The sequence below is a fragment of the Carcharhinus amblyrhynchos genome, chromosome 21 (genome assembly GCF_965287045.1).
Source record: "Carcharhinus amblyrhynchos chromosome 21, sCarAmb.v2.hapA, whole genome shotgun sequence".
NCBI classification, from domain to species: domain Eukaryota; kingdom Metazoa; phylum Chordata; class Chondrichthyes; order Carcharhiniformes; family Carcharhinidae; genus Carcharhinus; species Carcharhinus amblyrhynchos.
In genome coordinates, this window is record NC_137344.1 from 44,067,802 (window position 1) to 44,091,893 (window position 24,092).

The 24,092-nt window shown below is 46.5% G+C and overlaps 1 protein-coding gene and 1 pseudogene across 1 annotated transcript in view; both read right to left on the reverse strand.

Moving 5' to 3' along the window:
• Positions 1 to 24,092, reverse strand: part of hs3st3l (heparan sulfate (glucosamine) 3-O-sulfotransferase 3-like) — a 175,813-nt gene that overhangs the window by 11,201 nt on the left and 140,520 nt on the right. The gene's annotated exons all lie outside the window — the stretch shown is intronic.
• LOC145356712 (U2 spliceosomal RNA) lies at positions 15,957 to 16,136 on the reverse strand (annotated as a pseudogene).

Below are 24,092 nucleotides of genomic sequence, written 5' to 3' on the forward strand. Positions count from 1 at the left end.
TTAGCACTGCTGCCTCACACTGCCAGGCTCAAGTCACTGTCTGTATGGAGTTTGCACATTCTCCCCGTGTCTGCGTGGGTTTCCTCCGGGTGCTCTGGTTTCCTCCCACAGTCCAAAGATGTGTGGGTTTGGTGGATTGACTGTGTTAAAATTGACCCTTAGTGCCAGGGGGACTAACTAGGGTAAATGCATCGGGTTGTGGGGAATGGGCCTGGCTGGAATTGTTGTCGGTGCAGACTTGATGGGCTGAATGGCCTCCTTCTGCGCTGCAGGGATTCTATGAAGCTGATTCCATCCGAGCAATTCTCGCCTCTCAGCCCCACATTGTGCAACACCATCCCTCCCCCTGAGACATGTGAAAGAGCTGCTACTACGGTGGCTGTGGATCAAAATTGAAGCCTTTGTCCTGTGGAGGAGCAAGTCACACTGACAACACGTGCCCAGCATCCAACCCAAGCACCAGTTTCCATTGATCTTCAGGTCTGTCAGTTCAGGCTTGCACTCGCTGCAGAGCGCCAAGCCTGGGTCCAAGCTCATTTCTATCCCCCGAGTTCTCATCTACAGCACTTCCACCCACACACAACATATGGTTGGAATAAGTTAAAGAAGACACAGCCAATATTTTTATTAACCAGATGCTCAGTGTGGTATGTCTGAGGAATATTAACGCCAACCTACAAGCAATGGAAACTTATCAATGTCGAATGAGCCTCCTACTTAAATGGGAACAATTATGCAAAAGCCCCAGGTCTAAGTCAGATAGATGTCAATCTCGGGTGGGGAGTGAAGCGTAGCGAACACATCTCACCCCTCGGTTTTCCTTTAGTTGTGTTCAAAGTGCCTTTGCACAAGGAGTCAATTGATTCCCTTCCCGGATCGTCAATTCACATGATTTTCGCTCCCTCAGTGATGATATGTTGCGGTTCCCTAACCCCCTTCATTATTCAGCAATCTGTTATACCCTCCTTTGAACCCTCGCCACTGCCTCGAGCACTTTTCATGTGTACAAATTACAGAGCCTGATCACAGAGCGAACCAGGAGGTCCCCGCCTTAAAAAAAAATCGCCACCCGGGCTGTTCCAACTGCACAGATGCAAAATGACCCACAGTTCAAAGGCCAAGATCTTATTTCACGGTTGTCACCCTCGCGTCCTCTGTACAACAGGCCTGTCCGGAACCTTGAATGTGGGTCGTGCACAGTGCAGTGCAAAGACAGCAGACATACAAAGGGAGACATGGGCTTCAATCTTTTTCCCATGGAAGGTTGTTTCTGCAGGCCACAATATAATAATGTTGGCCGGGAGCCAGGCTAGCAGGGGGTAGATGGCAAGCAAAGTGGATACAGGGTGGGTGGCACGCTGGCACAGTGGTTAGCACTGCCGCTGCACAGCAACAGAGACCCGGGTTCAATTCCTGGCTCGGGTCACTGTCTGTGTGGAGTTTGCACGTTGTCCTCGTGTCTGCGTGGGTTTCCACTGGATGCTCCGGTTTTCTTCCACAGTCCAAAAGACGTGCATTGGCCATGTTAAATTCTCCCTCAGTGTACCCAAACAGGCACTGGAATGTGGCAACTAGGGGATTTCCACGCTAACTTCATTGTAGCGTTAATATAGTCCTACTTGCAACCCTAATAAATAAACTTAAACTTCAACGCCAATCCTAAGTCTGCCTACACACATCAATCTAGGCACCCAAGCAGCAAGGCTGACACATCCATTGTTGCCATTTTAAATGGGATCCGCAGGCAGGGGAAGGCAGAGGTACGTATCCTTGGAGTTTCCCTGCCAGCCCGACTTACTGGGAAGAGTAGCGGGAGAAAGAATGGGAACAGGGATTCAGATCACAGAAATAGTTGAGACAAGCATCAGTGGACCATCGTCCTGGAACTCCCTACCTAACTGCACCGTGGGTGTACCGTCAGCGCGTGGGCTGCAGCAACTCAAGAAGGCAGCTCACCACCACCTTCTCAAGGGCAATTAGGGATGGGTAATAAATGCTGGCCTAGCCAGCGATACCCACACCTGTGACTGAATAAATCTAAACACTAACTGGAACTGCGGCCCTTGACATCTTCTCAAGTACATTTTAAAAGCTCTGTCGGTAGCTCAGTAAGTTATATAAATAAATATGTGTTTAGCGGTGCTACAATATGACAGTGCTTGGGGATTTACACTACAGGTCGGACTTGGGAGTTTAGTAGTAAAATTGAAACAGCTGTTATCGCCGTACTAAAGCAGCAACTGTGTGTGTGAGGCCGTGAATGCAAACGTATTAAACATTAGAAGCTTGACTTTGAGCTTCTGCTCCGAACCTACCCCAGCGAAGGCTTTTAATTTCCAGCCTTTTCCAAATTGATTGGTTGAAGGAAAGGGTGTTTTGTGACAGTCACTGTACGTGTACGCTCATCCTTCATAGACCGGCTGGAACAGCCATCCTCACACCTGTCGTCAGGTATGGGCACTCAAGGAGAACGTTAGGGGAGCCAGGGAACTGAGGTGTCCCTTGGTCACTCAGCACGAGAATTGGAGTTATAAGCTGCAATTTTACCGGCACATTCGCCCCAGAATAGGGCAGGTGAAGCTCCATTGGCCTCAGGCACAATCTTACGAGCCTCAGATGGGTGTGCCGGTAAAATTCCAGCCACAGTCTAGGTTTATCCGGAATGTGGAGTAGGGGCAAGTTTTCCCCGTGGAGTATAATGCCTTACGCAGTGTTCAACTCTTAATTCACACTCGACAGGGCAAGGGTTAGTGGTGGACAACCTGTTGCCCAAGTGTCACGCGCAGCCCATCTGACTTCTGAGGGACATTTAGCTGACTCTTGCCTACACACAGAGTTGCCGCATTCATAGAATCATAGAATCCCTACAGCGCAGAAGGAGGCCATTCAGCCCACTGAGCCTGCAGCGACAACAATCCCACCCAGACCCAATCCCTGTAACCCTGCGTATTTACCCTCCCAATCCCCCGACACACAGGGGCAATTTACCATGGTCAATCAACCTAACTCACACATCTTTGGACTGTGGGAGGCAACTGGAGCACCTGGAGGAAACCCACACAGATACGGGGAGGATGTGTAAACTCCATACAGGTCCAGAAGGAAGATGCTTCAGGGTAGCAACAGGTCAAGTTAAGTTGATCTTTTTTTCTGTGTGATAGAGGCATTGAGGGGAAATGAAGTATTGAAAATTACAGCAGTATTGATCCTGACAAAGCATAGAATCAGGAGGAAACCCACGCAGACATGGGGAGAACATGCAAACTCCACACAGCCACCCAAGGCCAGAATTGAACTCAGGTCCCTATTGCTGTGAGGCATCAATGATTATCAATGTACTCAAGAGGCAGTTGAATGTAGCATTTGGGGTGGATGGGAGCAAAGGTTATGGGGAGAAAGCAGGATTAGGCTATTGAGTTGGATGATCAGCCATGATCATAGTGAATGGTGGAACAGGCTTGAAGGGGCGAATGGCCTGCTCCTGCCCCCATCTTCTATGTCTCCCTGTTTCTATCATGGTGTCACCATGCCACCTCTGATGTCCACCTGCAATTTTTTTTTCTGAAATGATACACCCGTAAAGCAAGGACACGTGAAGTGAGGTGTGTGCTAACCGCACACGGCATTGACTGAGAGAGCCATGCATCTCCTCTGCGTCCATTCAAAGTGGAAATATTTCTTTCGTTTCCGCCACTTTAAGCTAATGACAGTTCTACTGATACGTAAATGCTTAAGCACTTTCCGTAACTCGATATGACCTACCCGGCATGCATTAAATGTATTCAACCTTATTCACGGGGCCACGGCAAGTGAACACCTTTGATTTCAACCTCTTGCGGCCCACTGACTAGCCCAGGCTGCCCATCAGGGGGTTAACGTTGCTCTCATTGGTGAAGGGTTAATGCCATTTACTTGAGGCCCAAGTGCAAAGGGTTAACACCACTTAGCGGCAAAGCAGGGGGGGGGGGGAAAAAATCAATTTCCCGTAACATTGGCATAAGAGAATATTTGTCAGATGAAAGGGAGGTTTGTGGTCAGAGAATGTTCATTCTGATGTTACTCTTGATGCTCTTTTTATAATGCAGCCTTTTAGCCTTCAGTGAGCAGCCTCTTATCTCTCCAAAGGCTTGACAGGGGTACTCTCACTGATTGACTCCATTGTAATTATCAATAGACTCCCAATTAGTCATGCACTCAAATGCCATGGAATGAAGTGGCCCTGTTTTTAAAAAATCTGAAAGAGCTTTAATGACCACACAAGCATTTTCCTTGCCTGTGGGAGAGTACATTCACATGAATTTTTGATCTGGGTGTAATTTCGGTCATGGCAAGGGTGCACTTAGAATGTGAAAACACTAGCTGGCAATATTTAGCCTTTGAAAGGAGGATTCCTCTAATTTGTTTGCTGAGGCAGCCGCAGATTCATCCGATTTGCTCGAAAATGCCTCGGGTTAAAGAAAGAAAAGAAATTACTGCCTCACCAAATAATGCCACGGCTCAATTAATATTAATATTTAAAGAGTATCTCTTTATGATATTGCCAACCTGTTTTGCTATTCATAAAACTCGCTCCATAAGCAACTTATAACAGCGTATTTCCTCTCGTGTAATTAAGACCGTGCGCCACATAAAAATGCCTGCAACAGTTAGATTTACGGAGGTTTTGCAGTGCGGTTTTTACAGTCCCGCACGTGCATTTTGTAGCTTTTGCAGCGGCTATGACTGTGATCGTAGGACAGAAATAAGTCCAAAGATGTGCGGGTTAGGTGGTTTGGCCATGCTAAATTGCCCCCTAGTATCGGGGGGGGTGCTAGCTAGGGTAAACACATAGGGGATAGGTAGGGTTGTGTTCGGTGCAGACTTGATGGGTCGAACGGCCTCCTTCTGCACTATCGGATTCTATGATTCTGTAATTTACTCCGCCTTGTCACATTAATAAACTATATAGAACCTCCAATGTGGTGAAACATCCCATCATAAAGCAGCACTGCCAGACAAAAGTTGCCACAGAGCCGCAGAAGGTAGGACAGCACGGTGGCACAGTGGTTAGCGCTGCTGCCTCACAGTGCCAGGGACCCGGGTTCAATTCCAGCCTTGGGTGACCGTCTGTGCAGAGTTTACATATTGTCCCGTGACTGCCTGTGTTTCCTCCAGGCGCTCCAGTTTCCTCCCACAAGTGTGCAGGCTAAATTGCCCCTTAGGTGTCCAAAGATGGGTAGGTTAGATAGATTAGCCATGGGAAATGTTTGGGGTTATGAGGATCGGGCAAGCCTTGTTAAGTCACTTTGATGTGGGGATGCCGGCGTTGGCCTGGGGCAAACACAGTAGGAAGTCTCATTACACCAGGTTAAAGTCCAATAGGTTTATTTGACAGCAAAAGCCACTACTTACGGTGCTGCTCCAAATGCTGGTGGCTTTTGCTACCAAATAAACCTGTTGGACTTTAATCTGGTGTTGTGAGACCTGTAAGTCATTTTGTCAGAGAGTCGGTGCAGACTTATAGAACTTACAGAACCCTAGAACCAGGGGTAGGCCATTCAGCCCTTCAAGCCTGATCTGTCATTCAATAATGGCTGATCTGGTTGTGGTCTCAACTCACACTTTACCATCTGGCCCCTGCACCCCCCCATAACTACTGATCTCTTGTGTATCAAGAGATATTTCTGCCTTGAATGAATTCCTTTCAGGAGAAGGGAATTTCACTCACTAATATTGTTTTGCAAGAAAAAATTATCTTCATCTCAGTCTTAAATAATGGGCCTCTTATTCCTAAACTGTGTGACCCAGTTCTAGTGTCTGCTACAAGTTGCAGCATCCTCCATCTTCCAGCCTGTCAAATCCCCTCAGGATCTTATATGTTCCTTACAAGCCCCTTATCTCAGACAAGAGTCATCTTGATCTGATACATGGGAACGTAGAAAGTAGGAGCAGGAGAGAAGGCCTTTGAGCCTGCTTTGCCATTCTTAATGATCATCGCTGATCATCCAATTCAATAGCCGGTCCCAGCTTGCCCTCTCACCTCCAACATCCCATGATCCCTTTAGCCCCAAGAGCTATATCTAACGACCTTCTTGCAAACACACAATGCTTTTTATGGTAGTGAATTTTACAGGTTTATCACTCTCTGGGTGAAGGAAGTTCTCTTCAACTCAGCCTAAATGTTTACGCTGTATCCTTAGACTGTGACCCCTGATTTTGGACTCCCCCATCATCGGAAACACTCTTCCTGCATCTAGTCTTGTTCAAATTTTATTATAGGTTTCCATGAGATCCCACCCCCTCCATTCTTCTAAACTGCAGCGAATATAATCCTAACTGAGACAATCTCTCCTCATACATCAGTCCTGCCATCCCAGGAATCAGTCTGGTAAACCCTTGCTGCGTTCCTCCATAGCAAAAACATCCCTCCTAAGATAAGGAGACCAAAACTGCAGACGATATTCCAGGTGTGGCCTCACCAAGGCCCTGTGTAATTGCAGTAAGACATCCCTGCTCCTCTACTTGACTCCTCTCGCTATGAAGGCTAACCTACTATTTGCTTTCTTCACCACCTGCATGCTTACCTTCAGAGACTGGTGTACGAGGACACTCAGATCTCATTACACATTGCCCTCTCTCAATCTGTAGCCATCCCGATAACATAAGAAATAGGAGCAGGAGTAGGCCATCTAGCCCTTCGAGCCTGCCCTGCCATTCAATAAGATCATGGCTGATCTGAAGTGGATCAGTTCCACTTTCCCGCTTTCTCCCCATAACCCTTAATTCCCCTGTCTATCAGAAACCTATCTACCCGGGTCTTAAATATATTTAGCGAGGTAGCCTTCACCACTTCAACGGGCAGAGAATTCCAGAGATCCACCACCCTTTGAGTGAAGAAGTTCCTCCTCAGCTCCCATCTGAAACCGCCCCCCCCCTTATCTTGAGGCTGTGCCCTCTAGTCCTGCTGTCCTTTCTGAGCAGGAAGAATCTCTCTACCTCTACCCTATCCATCCCTTTCATTATCTTATAAGTCTCTATAAGATCCCCCCTCATCCTTCTAAACTCCAATGAGTACAGACCCAGTCTATTTTGTCTCCCTTCATAGTCCAACCCCCTCATCCCTGGTATCAGCCTAGTGAATCTGCCTCCTTATTTTTGCTGCCAAAGTCCATAGCCTGTCATTGATCCACATTATACTGTATCTGCCAATGCATTTGCCCACTCACCTAGCTTGTCCACGTCACACCGAAACACCTCTGCATCCTCCTCACAGCTCACCCTCCCACCCAGCGCTATGAAATGTTGGGTGGCTTTTAATCCAGCCTGTCACGGTGGGGAAACATGGCAGCAGGTCCTCGAGGGAGGCCGGGTATCCTTCTGCCAGTGGGAGGGAGGGGAGGTGGGGGGGTGATATCTTAGCTTGGGTGGGGGGCGGGGAGGAAGATGCTGACGTCTACAATTCGTCTATTTTCAGCAGGATATCAATTCAACTCATTAATGAGTCCATCGGAATTTACTGGTGGCTCAGGGACGAAACAGGAGTCACGTGGCTCTCCAATGCCTTTGAAAGGCAAACTCCCTCACGTTTGCCTGTGGCCTCACTTTTAGGTACCATTGGGGGAGTTGATGGAACCTTTATTCACAGGCGCTCAGTATCTGATTGAGGGTCTCGCCATTGGGGAGTTGGAGTCAGTGAAATGAAGATTGTGGAGGAGGTTATAGGGAAACTGGTATTAATAGAGAATAAACTCTCAACTCATTCATTTGAGTCTCTGTCCAAAATTTAAACAGTTATGTTCACCAATTTATTTTGAAATGGTTATTACCTTATCGAAATACAACTGTTAAGACCCTGACAGTCATGCATTAAGCAACCCCCTCCTGATAAGCCCTCGCCCCCATCCTACCCCTGTATCCAAAGATCTATCATGGATCTCTGAAGAGATCCTTCAAGCATTACCGACAGTAGTTACCACTCTTGCAGGCAGCAGAGAACTGCCCGCCTCTGATTCACCAGCCGTTCTCTGGAGGTGAGGTCCTCAATCCTAGTGGAAGGCCCAAGGCTGGACATTTAAGTGCCTGACAGATACTTGAAAATGAGAGCCAATGACTTAGGTTGGATAAGGTCATCAAGGGATATGGAGCAAAGGTACAGATAGGCTTTAATCCAATTGAATAATGGAGGAGGAACGAGGTGGAAAATGGCCTATGCCGCTAAAGTACAACCTAGGTGGCTGAAGGTATAGCTAGTAATGGAGAAGGGAGATACATGAGGAGCTGGAGTCAATGAAATGAAGATTGTGGAGGAGGGTTATAGGGAAACTGGTCTGCTTTGTTGTCTAACGAGGGGCATACACGCAGTGGTCGTGAGAGGGCTGCTCTTGGATGTTTCAAGAGTAGCCTAGTACTTCACGTCGTTAGTGTGTGCTTAAACTGGACCAGATGCTGGGCAACACGACAGCTCAGTGTCTATCACTGTTTGCTGTGCAGACACATGGATTTGGGTCGGTGTCTGTGGGAGTTTGCGCATTCTCCCCGTGCTTGCGTGGGTTTTCTCCGGGTGCTCCGGTTTCCTCCCACACCCCAAAGATGTGCTCTTAGGCTGATTGGTGTAACAAATTGTCCCTAAATTAGTCTCCCCTCAATCTGGTTTCCAATATGGAGTGCCATAAGCGTAGACAAGGGTCACGGGTGGAAGAGGGGACACACAATGTTGAAATGGCGGCGTGGGCTCGTTGGGCTGAAGGGCCTGTTTCCCGTGCTGTGTTGTTCTTTGGCAGTAATAGCGAATAAACTCTTAACTCATTCACTTGAGTCTCTGTCCAACATTTAAACGGTCATATTCACCAATTTATTTTGAAATGGTTATTAGCTCATTGAAATACAACAGTGGAACAGGAGCTGTTCATATTATACTGAAATGTTTGGGGAGTTCTGTTAACTTACTGTTAGCAGCACCAGCTACTCTGAATTCACATGGGTTTTTAGAAGTTCTGCCATGTTGCAACTGGCAATAACTTTAATGCTTCGTTTTCTAAGACCACTGGAGAGTTAGATTCAACTTCTCCTTCCATGCAAAGTCAACACTTTAATTATATGTAAATGAGAATGAGGTGCCCCAGAGAACTGAATACATTAATCGATGAAAATGCACGAGTCCAACCTTCTGGAAGTACAAACTTTCTCCCTTCAGCTTTCTTTCAGTGCTTGGCAGAATCCCCATCATACAATCGAGCGTTTTTAATTATGGAACAAAAACATTCACTCACTTGTCGAACTCCTTCACTCTGCCCAGATCGCGCCAGGCTTTACTCAGCCTAGTTGGGCCAAGGAAGATTAACAATGGACATAATGACTTCTGGATTTGATTGCAATTCTGGGCAACTGGCCCAGACCTTTCACTGTTACATTAGGGATGGAATTTGGGCTTCTGCATCCTCCGTACATGTCATACTGAAGAGTGGGCCAGGGGAGTTGGGTCTCTTCACGTTTGTTGAGGGAGGTTTTGGAAGTAGAGAGAGCAGGAGAGAATGACAACATCTTAAATTTATATCATGCATTTAGCATAGAAACCTTACAGTGCAGAAGGAGGCCATTTGGCCATCAAGGCTGCACTGACAACATTCGGTGCCCTATTCCTCTTATCCCATGTATTTATTGTGTTAGTCCCCTATCACTAATGGGCATTTTAGCATGGCCAATCCACCTAACCTGCACATCTCTGGAGCACCCGGAAGAAACCCATGCAGATACATGAATGTGCAAACTCCACACAGACCCAAGGCCGATATCGAATCCAACTTCCCAGTGCAGTGAGGCAGCAGTGTTAACCCACTGTGTCACTGTGCCACCCTGTCGCAAGTTACTTCACAAGAAGCACAACCTAACAACAAACCAAATACTAGGGCAAATGGCCAAAGGAGATTTTAAGAGTGTCTCAAAGGGTGAAAGAGAAGTAGAAAAAAGGGAGGGCTCAGGGAGGGAGTTCCAGCGCTTAGGGCCCAAAGAGCTGAAGCCACAGACCCAATGGTGGACTCATTACCATCAGCGATGCACCAAAGACGAGTGCTAATATGGGTTAAAGAGATTACAAAGATAGGGAGGGGTGAAGTCAATGGCAGGATTTGAAAGCCCTTGGATCTGATGGAAGACTGTGCAATGAGTATTCCTGAGCACCGGAACTTAATGGTTAAAGGATAAGGGTAAAGACAACCACAAAACCCTGGAAATATGTATCAAATCCCTGCATCAGTAAATATTGAAAATAACACATTGGTTTGAGAGAAAGATCAACCATTTCAATATGGAGGCTGTTTTAAATTCCTCTATAGAATTCTATGGCCCTAGTTTTTGATAGTCAAACAGCTGAACATTAGGCTTCAACCTATATTAGTGCTTTAACAGTTTGTGTACAGAACGCATTGAGCAGGATTTTGGGCCAGACCAGAAATTCCCAAGGCCAATGGAGATTTCAGTCGTTGGACCCTCGCCCACTGCGATTCCATGGCGGACGAGGTGGTGGAGCTCAGGTGACTGTATCACAGTGAACTTATTTCCATTCTTCATTACATCAGAGAACTAGGAGTGGAAGGGGATGTGGCCCAAGCTGATGCTGAACTCCATACTTATACTGGAGATTCAGTCCCAGAATGATTTAATCTTTTCAGAGTTGGATCGCTTTCCATCAAAGTAACTATTCTGAGATCTACACCATGGACAGGACCAACTCAAAATTGACTATTGACTATTGACTATAAATTGACTATTGAATTTTCCTCTTCTGCTCCTTTTAAGCTTAGTGAGAAGTCTCACAACACCAGGTCAAAGCCTAACTGATTTATTTGGAATCACGAGCTTCAGCAGCACTGCTCCTTCATCAAGTGAGTCTGACTCACCTGATGTTGGACTTTAACCTGATGTTGGACTTTAACCTGATGTTGGATTTTAACCTGGTGTTGGAAGACTTCTTACTGTGTCCACCCGAGTCCAATGCCAGCATCACCCACCTAATGCCTCTTAAGCTTAAGTACTGTTGTACACATTTTCCACCTTTGCAGTGTCAGGTTTGGATTGGAATAAATATTCAGAACCCGCTACACCCAATCATCGCACGGTCCAACTCAGGCACTTTCAACTGGGCTGCTCCTTACAATTCAGCATTCCTCTTCTCCTAATATCTGGATTTATGCCCCAAGCCAGGCATCACTTCTTCTCCATAGAATCCCTACAGTGCAGAAGGAGCCTGCACTACCAACAATCCCACCCAGTCCCTATCCCCGTTACCCTGTGTATTTACCCTGTTAATCCCCCTGATACTAAGGGGAAATTTAGTATGGCCAATCCACCTAACCCGCACGTCTTTAGACTGTGCAAAGAAACCAGAGTAGCTGGAGGAAACCCACGCAGACATGGGGAGAATGTGCAGTCTCCACACAGGCTGTGACCCAAGGCTGGAATCGAACCCAGGTCCCCGGTGCTGTGGGGCAGCAGTGCTAACCACTGTGCCACCATGCCGCCCCTAAAACAGCACACCTCGACCGTCAGTCACAACGTCTAAGCTTCCCATCAGGGACTTAAAACCATTTCTAATGGGCAACTCTACTTGATTCATTTCTCCTTCTTCCCTGCCCTACTCTATCCCTGCAAAGTCTTCAGATGCAGCCTTGATTATTTGTCCAGCAAAAAATGAAACCCAGAGAGTTAGTTAAATTGTGTCCCTGAGAGCGTTCCACGCACCCAAAGAAAGACTTCCTCGCAAATTATTCAATGCACCAAACAGAAAGTCGTAAATCGATTAGCGGTGAAATAGTTTCCGATTAGTGTAGAGCATCCTAATTACAGTCCCCGGAGGATGGGTACTTGGGCAGACTCCAGTGTAAGGAGGAAAAGCAAGGAGAGCACACTATGAAATCTCCAAGAGTTAAATATTCACAATACAGACATGTTTATTAATCCTTCACCTCTGAAAACAATGGGAGGCTTGAGTTCATTAATTACTTTCCCACAGGCCTGTAAGTTTTAATTGGTTATTAAGTACTCTTGAGAAAACTGTTTAATAATCTGTTCTAGTGATCTATTCCACTGAAAACAGTAATTAGTGTTTAATTAGGGAGGTGTGTGGCGGGCATCATACTGTGAAATGAATGGGAGTTTAGCACACTCAAGATAACCTATTGAGGCTTAAGAGGGATTTGATTTACACCCTCCCACTTCCTATAGACCTGAATATAACCTTCAAATTCCCTGTTATTAAGTACCACCAAGTTCCAACAACGTAACAGGCTGTGCGCAGTTAAGCTCCTGTAACTGGCCAACTTCGGTGTATGCTTGGTTAGTCACTTTGCATTGCGTCTGTAAGTCAGTGTCAACAGTTAGAGATCTTACAGTCCACAAAAATCCAAATGTAAGACGGCAAGAAGGGTTGTGAATGTAGCTGAGCCCATCATGCAACCCAGCCTCCCATCCATTGACTCCGTCTATACTTCCCACTTCCTTGAAAAAGCAGCCAGCATAATCAAAGACCCCATGCATCCTCGGCATCTTCCTCCATTGGGAAAAGGTACCAAAGTCTGAGTACATGTACCGACCGACTCAAGAACAGCTTCTTCCCTGCTGCCATCAGACTTTTGAATGGACCTACCATTTATTAAGCTGATCTTTCTCTACATCCTATTTGTGCCTGCAACACTATTCTGCACCCTCTCCTTTCCTTCTCCCCTATGTACAGTATATGAACACTATATAGTGCACAAGAAACAATACTTTTCACTGTATCCCAATTCCTGTGACAATAATAAATTCAATCAGATGGGACATTCCATGTTTTTTTTAATTCATTCGTGGGACATGGGTGTCACTGGCTGGCCAACATTTATTGCCCATCCCTAGTTGCCCTTGGAGAGCAATTAAGAGTCAACCGCATTGCTGTGGCTCAGGAATCACATGTTGGCCAGACTGGGTAAGGACAGCAGATTTCCTTCCCTAAAGGACATGAGTGCACCAGGTGGACTTTTTCTGACAATTGTTTCACGGTGATCAGTAGATTCTTAATTTCAGGTATATTTTATTGAATTTAAATTCCATCATTTGCCATGGCAGGATTTGAACCTAGGTCCCCAGGACGTTAGCTGATTTTCTGAATTAATAGCTCAGTGATAATACCAGTAGGCCATTGCCTCCCCAGGATTGGGATGTTGGAGATCCCACAGTGTTACTTGCAGCTAAGAAGCAAAGGGTTTTGTCTGCTGCATTGAATCACTTTCTCCCATATGAAACCCCTTTTCATCCAGGTGGCACTGCGTCTGGGACATTAATGTGTTCTGTAAGCGATTAATGACTACTTATTTAGCTGCTTGCACACTTAGTCTGGACTAAGTAAGTTATTATTATTATTATTAGTAAGTTATTCTTGGTCAAAATGCTTAAAGCCTGGAAGGTTGCATCTTCTTGCTTCCAGCTAATCGATTTTTCTCTCGCTCCCTTACCCTCTCCTTCTGGTCTCTTTGACCTTGACTATTCCGTGAAAGGGCCTAGCAGGAGACTCACGCTACTCTGGCTCAACAAGGTCGTTCACCGTCATCTTCTCAGGGGAAATAGGGATGGGCAATGAATGAAATGTGGCTGGTGGCAACCCACACACATCCTGATAACAAAATAAATAAAAAACTGTCAGGTCCGAGCCCAGCGCTTTCCATATCTTGAGGGAACGCTGCAATTTGGTAGGCTGAAACTACAGCCAAAAATGTAACTGAGCCACAATAAAGAGAGATGATGATGATATCAAACTATTTGGAATAACCACAAACTAAATTCGTTCTGTGGGTTAGCAGGCTTCAGCAGAAGGGATTTGAGACCTAATCCCAACCAACTGAGACTATTGTGCCCCATTATTTTAACTATCATAATTCGCATAGCCTCTTGCAACTGTAACTGCTATTCCGTACTGAACAAACTCCCCTCACACTTGCCAAATGAACATCTCCCCTTCCGAGTGTCTGAGAGTAGAGCCTGTTCAGTAGTGGTTCAATTAATAATCTGTAGCAGCCCGTTCCAAAGGGTCATCATGAATGGCCTTCACGGTCATTCAAGGGGTGGGGGGGGGCAGTTTAGAACGGAGTTGAGGAGGAACTTCTTCACTCAGAGGGTGCTGAATCTCTGGAATTCTCTGCCCGTTGAAGTGGTGGAGGCTGCCTCGCTGAATATATTTAAGTCACGGGTAGATAGGTTTCTGATAGACAAGGGATCTAGATAGGCTGGACGAATGGGCCAGGAACTGGCAAATGGAATTTAATGTTGGCAAGTGTGAAGTTGTCCACTTTGGTAGGAATAATGGTAGGAAGGACTATTACTTACATGGCGAAAAACAGCAGCATGTTACGGTGCAGAGGGACCTCGGGGTCCTCTTGCATGGGTCGCAAAAACCCAGCTTGCAGGTGCAGCAGGTGGTCAGGAAGGCGAATGGGATGCTGGCCTTCATAGCGAGGGGGATTGAATATAAAAGTAGGGAGGTCTTGCTGCAGCTGTATAGGGCACTGGTGAGGCCGCAGCTGGAGTACTGTGTGCAGTTTTGGTCGCCGCACTTACGCAAGGATATTTTGGCCTTGGAGGGAGTGCAGAGGAGGTTCACTAGGCTGATACCGGAGTTGAGGGGGTTGAGCTATGAGGAGAGGCTGAATAGACTGGGCTTGTACTCGTTAGAGTTTAGAAGGATGAGGGGAGATCTCATTGAGACGTATAAGATGATGAACGGGATGGATAGGATAGAGGTGGAGAGGCTCTTCCCGCTCAGAAAGGACAGCAGGACTAGAGGGCACAGCCTCAAGATAAGGGGGGGGGTGGTTTAGAATGGAGTTGAGGAGGAACTTCTTCACTCAAAGGGTGGTGAATCTCTGGAATTCTCTGCCCGTTGAAGTGGTGGAGGCTGACTCGCTAAATATATTTAAGACGCAGGTAGATAGGTTTTTGATAGGCAAGGGGATTAAGGGTTATGGGGAGAAGGCGGGAAGGTGGAACTGAGCCACTTCAGGTCAGCCATGATCTTACTGAATGGCGGGGCAGGCTCGAAGGGCTAGATGGCCTACTCCTGCTCCTATTTCTTATGTTCTTATGAATGACTCCTTGCCCGTAATGGGTCAGATTCCGATCAGGAGAACAAGCTAATGAAAGCCTGACAGTGTAAAGAATGATGTAGAACCCCTTAGGGGCACATCCTAACCATTGCCTATAAATTGGATGCACCTACAAGAGGGAGAACCTAAACATTTTTTGCACTCACGGGCTGGCCTTTCTTTTATCCTTAGTCCTGAATCAGAGCCGATTTTTAAAAAAGGAAAAAAAATCTCAAATGTCTTCATGTGGATGACATGGCTGCCATTTTACATCAGCATGTACCATCCGGGAGAGGAATGGCCACTTCATGCATTTCTGATGCCTTTGGAGAAGAAAAGAATGTTTGCCAGACCATCAAATCTCTTTGTTCCTTTTCCAGTGGAGACGTGGGATCTTTGAAAAGAAAGACTTCCATTTTTTATGAGCACCAGATATCACCAAGCATTTGTACAGCCAACAAAGTACTTTTCTTTGACAGAAACTGATGGAAATTCTTAGCAGGTCTGACACCTGTGGAGAACGAATAGAACTAACATTTCGAGTAAGCTCTAAAGGGTCGTCCAGACTCGAAACGTTAGCTCTCTTCTCTCTCCACAGAAGTTGTGAGGCTTGCTGAGGTCTTCCAGCATTCCCTGTTTTTGTTTCAGATTCCAGCATCCACAATAATTTGCCTTTACTTTTCTTTGAAGTATATTCACTGTTGCAATGTAAGAAAGGTGGCAACTAATTCGCATTCTGCAAACTCCCACAAACAGCAATAATGACCACATAATCTGTTTTGTTGAAATGTAGATTGAGGAATAAATGTTGGCCGGAGCTCCCGGGAGAATCCTCCCGGAATAATGTCATGGAATGTTTAATCTCTTTTTTAAACATGCACTCTTGTTTAGTTACAAAGCCAATGCACAGAGTGGATAGGGCAAGGCCAAATTCACTGCTTTGCTCCAAAATTCAATTCAATTCATGGTCCCCAGACAAGGACATACCAAAGTCAAGCTGACAAGAACAAGATCTCACGCTTGCTCTTAGCCAAGAGGCTGAGAAGGGATTTTTAATATCCACCCAAAAGGCAAATGGAGCTTCAGTAAAGGTCTGAACGATAGCACCTCTCACAAGTGGAGCACTTCCTCAGTACTGCACCAGAGGTTCAGCCTTGGTACCTCAAGCCTGGAGTTTCATTCAATCCAATTGGACCCACTAGAGCAAGCAAACAGGATCTAGGTCTGTTTCTCATGTGAACATCGGGATCACTGGCAACACAGCACTCCTTAGTATAACACTGAGTCTCTAGGGGGTACATTGGGCAGCATGGTGGCACAGTGGTTAGCACTGCTGCCTCCCAACACCAGGGACCCAAGTTCAATTCTGGCCTCGGGTCACTGCCTGCGCCCCCTAGACTGCCCAATCAGCATGAACAGTGCCGGGGACGCAGTTGGATTCCCAACCGTCTGTGTGGAGTTTGCACATTCTCCCCGTGCCTGCGTGGGTTTCCTCCGGGTACTCCGGTTTCCTCCCACAGTCCAAAGATGTGCAGGTTAGGTGGATTGGCCGTGCTAAATTGACCTTAGTGTCAGGGGGGTTAGCAGGGTAAATGTGCAGAGTTACGGGAATAGGAACTGGGTGGGATTGTGGTCAGTATAGACTCAATGGGCCGAATGGCATCTTTCTGCACTGTAGGGATTCTATGATTGGAATTAGGTGGAATATCAGGACTCATATGGCAGACCCAAAGAGATTGGTGTCACTCAGGAATAGGCTGTAGTCACTGAATAACTTATATTATACAGTTAGTTCTAAATCCATACTCTCCCCCCACACCCCACCCCCACCCCACTCCCCCTCCCCCCCCCACCGCGCCCCCCCACCCCCATCCCTTGCATTTCCAAGCGATTTGGTTTGCTAACTCAATATTTCATCTGAATGAGATTTTCCAACCATCCAATTCTCATGGTTTTAACGGTGAGTAAACACACTGTTTGGTGAGTGCTGTAGGCCACTGAAAGGCTAGATTTGATCCAGAATCTGGTAGAGGTAGCTGAGCTCAGCCACTCTGAATGGTTTCCCTGGGTAAAGGTGGTGAAACCAACCAGAGCTGGTGCTTCAAAATGTTTGACAGTTTAAAGTCTATTCATTAATGTCACAAGTGACAATGAAAATCCCCTAGTCGCCACTCTCCAGCGCCTATTTGGATACACAGAGTGAAGCACGGTGGCACAGTGGTTGGCACTGTTGCCTCACAGTGCCAGGGACCCAGGTTGGATTCATAATTTGGGTCACCCTCTGTATGTTCTTCCTGTGTCTGCATGGGTTTCCTCCGGGTGCTCCGCTTTCCTCCCACCATCTGAAAGACGTGTTGCTTAGGTGCACTGACCCAAACAGGTACCAGACTATGGCGACTAGGAGAAGTTCGCAGTCACTTCATTGCAGTGTTAATGTAAGCTTATAGAACATAGAACCCTACAGTTCAGAAACAGGCCCTTCAGCCCATCGAGTCTGCACTGACCACAATCCCACCCAGGCCCTATCCCCATACCCCTACACGTTTACCCACTAATCCCTCTAACCTACACATCTCAGGACACTAAGGGTCAATTTAGCATGGCCAATCAACTTAACCCGCACATCTTTGGACTGTGGGAGGAAACCAGAGCACCCGGAGGAAACCTATGCAGACACGGGGAGAATGTGCAGACCCCAACACAGACAGTGACCCAAGCTGGGAATCCGAACCAGGTCCCCGGCACTGATTGGGCAGTCTAGGGGGTGCATTGCACCCACCTATCTGTAACACCACCCCATCCATGACTTCAAGCTTTTGCAGAACAATTTAATCCTCCCCTGACATCCAATGTAATTTGTAGCTTCCAACAGAACAAAATGAAACACTTTATTGGCAGTAAAGCAATTTGGGAGATCTAAATGTTGAGAGAGGCATTATATAAATGTTTGTTATTTCTTCCCTTTGCTTAGCAGATTTTTAAGGCTTGATTGGTTCTGAGATGTATTTACCCCAAAGTGTTATTAACACAGCATCAAAAACATAAGCCTCAGCCTTCGGGGCATGGGATACCAAGTCAAAGGAGAGCCTCATACACACAGGAACCTGCTTCGATGTATATCTGAGTATGTCAGAGGCAGCCACCCACCTATCTGATACACTAGACTAATCAACATGAGCTCCTCAATCATGCAGAAAGCTTGGTCCTGCCTTCAGACTCCTTGGACAGTCAGCGTACATCCAGCTCACAGCAGGCAGTACAAGAGACATGCACGGGTCCCACAGAGCCAGATGTGAGCCAATTGCCGGCTCCCAACCAGCGTGGGCAGTCGATGATGATTTGCGGGGCACCGTGGCTGTCCTTCAGTGACACATTAGCCCAGGACAAGGCTCTTGAGCATCCTAACATTCACATCAATAAGTGTCCGGGAGGCAGATGTCTGACTTGGCGTGACATTAATCACGGTGAGCTGATGACGTACGAGAGGAAGACAAATGATCGAAAAGGGCTTTCTTTTCATCTCAAGACGGGCAAGGGCAGCGCTGGTATCTAATCTGCATTCCTCAGTCCTACAGAGAAGGCCAGGCCTAATGAATGCTTCAGAAGCAATGAGCGCACCTGCTCTCTCAGCTGCCACAGGACCCGCCTGTGCCTCCTTCTCTTGGGCCTGCTGCTCATTAAGTTCCATTGAAGGTTTCTGTTGCTGCATCTGCGTGTCTGCATGACCCCCGTGCTGGCACCTTACCTGCAGATTACGTTCTTCCTAGGCCTCAGACATCGCTAGAGAACTACAGATACCCACACAGGGGACCTTGTTCTTACACAAAATTATCTCTGGTGCCATCTCCAACTCCTGCCCAAGACTCCTTGAGTTGAGGGAGAAACAACTGAGTGGTTTAGCTACCTCACAGCTCTGACTCCAGCAGCACTGCTTTACTGTGTGTGAGAGATGGAAGTAAAATAAAAGAGAGAAGAAGAAAAACTCACTTGCATTGATATATGTGGCCCCTCATGTAAACTCAGGCCATCTCAATGCGTTTTACAGCCAATGTATTTGATCTTTTTGATGTGCGGTCACTGTTGTAACCAAGGAGATGTCAGTATTATAGTGACACATCTCAGGAGGTGGGATTACTGCAGTCTTCTGAGCGACTGCACTAAAATAGGAAGGACATCCTTACATCCCAAGATGTGTAGGTTGAGGGATTAGCCGGGTAAATACTTTTCACTGTACAACTAATACATGTCTCAGTAGTAAATCAAATCAAATCAATTTATGTGGAGTTGCGGGGAATCATACAATCTTACAGTGCAGAATGAGACCATTCGCCCCATCGAATCTGTATGGACTTTCCATACAGATAGCACTGCTGCCTCACAGCACCAGGGACCCAGGCTCGATTCTTGGCTTTGAGTTGGCTGTCTGGAGTTTGCACAATCTCTCTGTCTGCTTGGGTTTCCTTTAGGTGCTCCGGTTTCCTCCCACAGAACAAAGATATGCGGGTTAGGTTAGGAGCTAAATTGGTCCTTAGTGCCAAGGGGACTAGCCAGTGTAAATGCATGTGGTTATGGGGATAGGGCCTGGGTGGGATTGTGGTCGGTGCAGGCTCGATAGTAACGATTGTATAGCTCTACAACTGCAGGGAAGGGAATCTGCTGTCCTTACCTGGTCTGGTCTACATGTAATTCCAGAGCCACAGCAATGTGGCTCTCAACTACTCTCCAAGGGCAACTAAGAATGGGCAATAAATGCTGGCATGTCCTATGTCCTATGGATGAATAAGGTAAGTGCAGAGGAAGTCTCACAGCAAGAAGGAGTGGTTCGAAAGAACTTTCTTCCAAGAAAGCAGTGCGGGAAGGGTGACTGATTATTTTTAAAGCAGAAATAGATAGATTCCTGACTATCAAGGAAGTCGAAAGTTAGAGCCTGTAGATGGAATGTGGGGCTAAGGCCACATCAGTCATAATCTCATTGAATAGAGGACTAGGCTTGATGGGCCAAATGGCCTATTCCTGCTCCTAATTCTCATGATTCTACATTCTAATGGGAGAAGAATGAGGGGGTTTAATGGAGAGGTTGGAGGGAGTGGGCACCTGAAGCAGCCAGACTTTGGGAGGAGGACCCAATGTAGAAATGGAGCACTTGAAAGAGCATCCCTCCACCAGAGTGACATGTTGGGTTCCCCCATCCCCCTGCAGCCTCTGAACTTCCCCCAATGGTCTCAAAATTCAGGCTGAGCAGGAAGTGGCCATGAATTACCCTCGGGCTCTCAAATGGGGCAAAGGTGGGCCCTAGACCATTCCTGCACCTCCCCCAATAAAATTGCGGAGAGGCTAGGAATAGGTGGGAGGTCAACCCCCATCAGTCTTTAACCCTCCTGCCTCATCTCATTGATTTTTGTGGACCTTATCCCACTTTTAACAGCGAGCTGTTCACCCCACCCCGACCCTTCCCCAAACATTGAGTAAATAAAGTGAGGGGAGGGGATTTTCTGCTCCCATTTTTGGTGGCGGAGTTGGGAACGGCACATGGGACGGAGAATCCCACGGGAGTCCCAAAACGAAGTCAGCATGAATTTACAAAGGGAAATTTTGCTTGATGACGCTGCTGGAATTATCTGAAGTTGTAACGAGTAAGAGTTGACCAGGGAGAACTGGTGGATGTGGTTTATTTAGACTTTCAGAAGGCTTTCGGCAAAGTCTCACACAGCTAATTACTATGTGAAGTTAAAGCACTTGGAATTGGGGGTAGTGCCTTGAGCTGGATCGAAAGTTAGCTAGCAGACAGGAAGCAAAGAATTCTATGCCGATCTTTTGCCGATTGGCGGGCAGTGGTTAATGTGGTATTGCATAGATCTGTGCCAGGACCCCAACTGTCCACATTACATATTAATGATTTGGACAATGGAACTAAATGTATTATCTCCAAATTTGTAGATAATACAAAGTTGGGCAGGAGGCTGAGCTACAAGGAGGATGTAGAGATGCTTTAGTGTGATTTGGACAGGCTGAGCAAGGTGAGGTTCTATGGTTGGGGGTGGGGAGTGATGAAGATCTGTGAGGGAATTGCCAGAGGCTGGAATGGGCAGGGGAGAGGGGTAGTTGGGGAGTTTTGTGTGGGAGGGTTTCACCTGGGTCCCCCGGGCATCTAAAAGCCCAAGTTGCCAGTGGGGCGGGGTTTACCAAAGTGTTTACAGTTATCATAGAAACCCCACAGTGCAGAAAGAGGCCCTTCGGCCCATCAAGTCCGCCCAGGCCCTACCCCCGGATCTCTACATATTACACCCATTAATCCCTCTAACCTACGCATCCCTGGACACTAGGGGTCAATTTTAGCACGGCTAATCAACCTAACCCGCACATCTTTGGACGGTGGGAGGAAACCGGAGCACCCGGGGGAAACCCACGCAGACACGAGGAGAATGTGTAAACTCCACACAGACAGTGACCCGAGCCAGGAATCGAACCCAGGACCCTGGAGCTGTGAAGCAGCAGTGCTAACCAATGTGCTACCGTGCTGCCCAATGACACCGTTATGGCAGAAAAAGCTGGTAGCATAGCCGGCAATCTGCCCTCTGCTCTTCCTGCCCCAACTGACACTTTGCCAAAAAATAGCAAAATTTCACCCAAGATCTGGAGCCAGAAACGTTTGTTTCTATAAATTCACTATGACCTGAAGGTGTCCCAAAGCACTTCGAAGCCAGATGTATTTCTGAAATGTCATCACTTGTTACAACGTAGGAAATGTAGCAACAGGTGCACAGCAAGATTCCATAAACAGCAATGTGATAATGACCAGGCACAGATTATTGAGCATTAGAACAATCTTAGAATCCCTGCAGTGCAGAAGGATGTCCCATCGAGTTTACCCCAACCACAATCCCACTCAGGCTCTATTCCCGTAACGCCATATATTTACCCTGCTAACCCCTCAACACTCGAATCAATTCAGCATGGCCAATCAACCTAACACAGGAAATCGGAGCACCCGGAGGAAACCCATGCAGGCACGGGGAGAACATGCAAATTCCACACAGTGGCCGGAGACTGGAATTGAACCCAGATCCCTGGCACTGTGAAGCAACAGTGCTAACCACTGTGCTGCCCATGTATTATCAAATCAAATATTGTGCTTTTTTCCCGTACTGTGGGGCAGATACCACAGCAGTCTTGGCATTTGCACAAGAGCTTCTGCTGGACACACCTTCATGGGTAAAGACAGACAGCTTGCCTAGAATACAGGTATTGCTCACTAGAATGCAGCCTGTTGATGGTTTAAGCCCCATTACAGAGATCGAGTCTCTTCCAAATTAACTCTGTTCCCCAGAGAAACATTGTAATCCAGTCTTGACATTTCTGTACATCAGTGAAATCACAGCACCAAGGAAAAGAAAATAACATTTCATTCTTTCACAGAACACTGCCTATTCCCTGTGCAAATCATACTAAGATGTACCTTGCAATGTAATGGAGTCAAGGGCAGCAATTATTTCATATGTAGCGTGAAAATAACGAGAGTGAGGGGAAATAGATGCAAGATTAAATGTAAGACATTTAGGACAGCGAGAAGGAGAAACAATCTTGGGTAAAAGGGGCAGTGTGATGATGCACGCTCACAGACTTTGTCAGCAACACAAAGCGTAGTTATTAACAAGGAAAAACTATACAGAGGCTATCAACCCCCTCGGCTGTCCCAGTCCCTACATGTCTTCTAGATGTCTTCAGACTGAGAGAGGACTCCACCCCCTGGGGGTGATTGCTCAGACTTGGTTCCAATTGGTCCCTCAAAACCTGGTGGGGACACGCTTCTGCTCTTAAAGGGACAATCACACATCCCTCCCCCAGCCCCCCCCTCCCCCCCCCCAACTTCCCTTAATCTTCAATAACCAAACTACTTAGTCCTAAACTCTGACTAAACATTATATGCACGAGTTGGGCAATTATAAATCGAGTCTTTGAAGGGGTTTTTGTTTCTTGTAATAATACTCCAGTCTGAGATAACTCCACAGGATTGACACTAACAGGAGCTGCAATAACGGGTATCTCTTCTGGCACAGGCAGTTCATTACAACTTGCCTCCATGGAGTCATGGGTTATGTCTATAACAGATCAATCAGGTACTTTGGTGCTAATAGGTTCAAAAACATTTCTTGATGGCAACACCGACTGCTGAAGTGTCTCTCTATTCCTCCAGTGAGCCACATGTTTACGAACAATCCATCCCTCCATATCTACTGGGTACAACAGGAGTCCGGTCAGAGGGACAATAATTCCAGGGATCAACTTGGTCTGCGACTGAAGTTTCATGTCATATTATGTATTTAATCCGGGTTTTTTTTATTGTTGCAGTGATGATGACCCATTGATTAGATCTTGAGTCTTGTGTGTCCAAACATAAACACTTTCATTGGTAGGTTTTAACCATTTACAATTCCAAATATGGTCTTGCACGGAACTCTTCCACGCAGGCTTGTTGTTACCGAGTTCTGTCCTACACTATTCTGTGACCACGTGACTCAATACTCTCTGGACGATGCCATTCTCCAGTCCCACGTTGACCCTTTCTCTGACAAGCATTATCATGTATACAAGAGCATATCATCACAATACAACAAAGACTGATGTCTTGATAGTTCTTTCAGAATCTGGATCTGTCATGTTTGAAGGAATGGTCATGTTACTCTGTTTCTGGTACTTGGGGGTCATATTGTTAAGTTTCTTCCCTTTCCAGCATTTCAATTCAGCATCCTTTTCATTGACCATTTTATCACACTGGTTCATTTGCTTTTCCATTCACGTGACAATTTCAGCTGTCTTATTCTGATATATAATCCCAGTTTCTTTCTCTGTCTGAATTGTTGATTCTGCTGTCAATTTCAATGCTTTTAGTGAATTTCTCATCACCCATCTTCAAGCTCTTATTCTCCTGGTTCAAGTCTTCACTGGACATGTTCTTATTCTCTTGCTGCTTTTTCACAGAGTTCAGCTTATTCTCCATTCATTTCT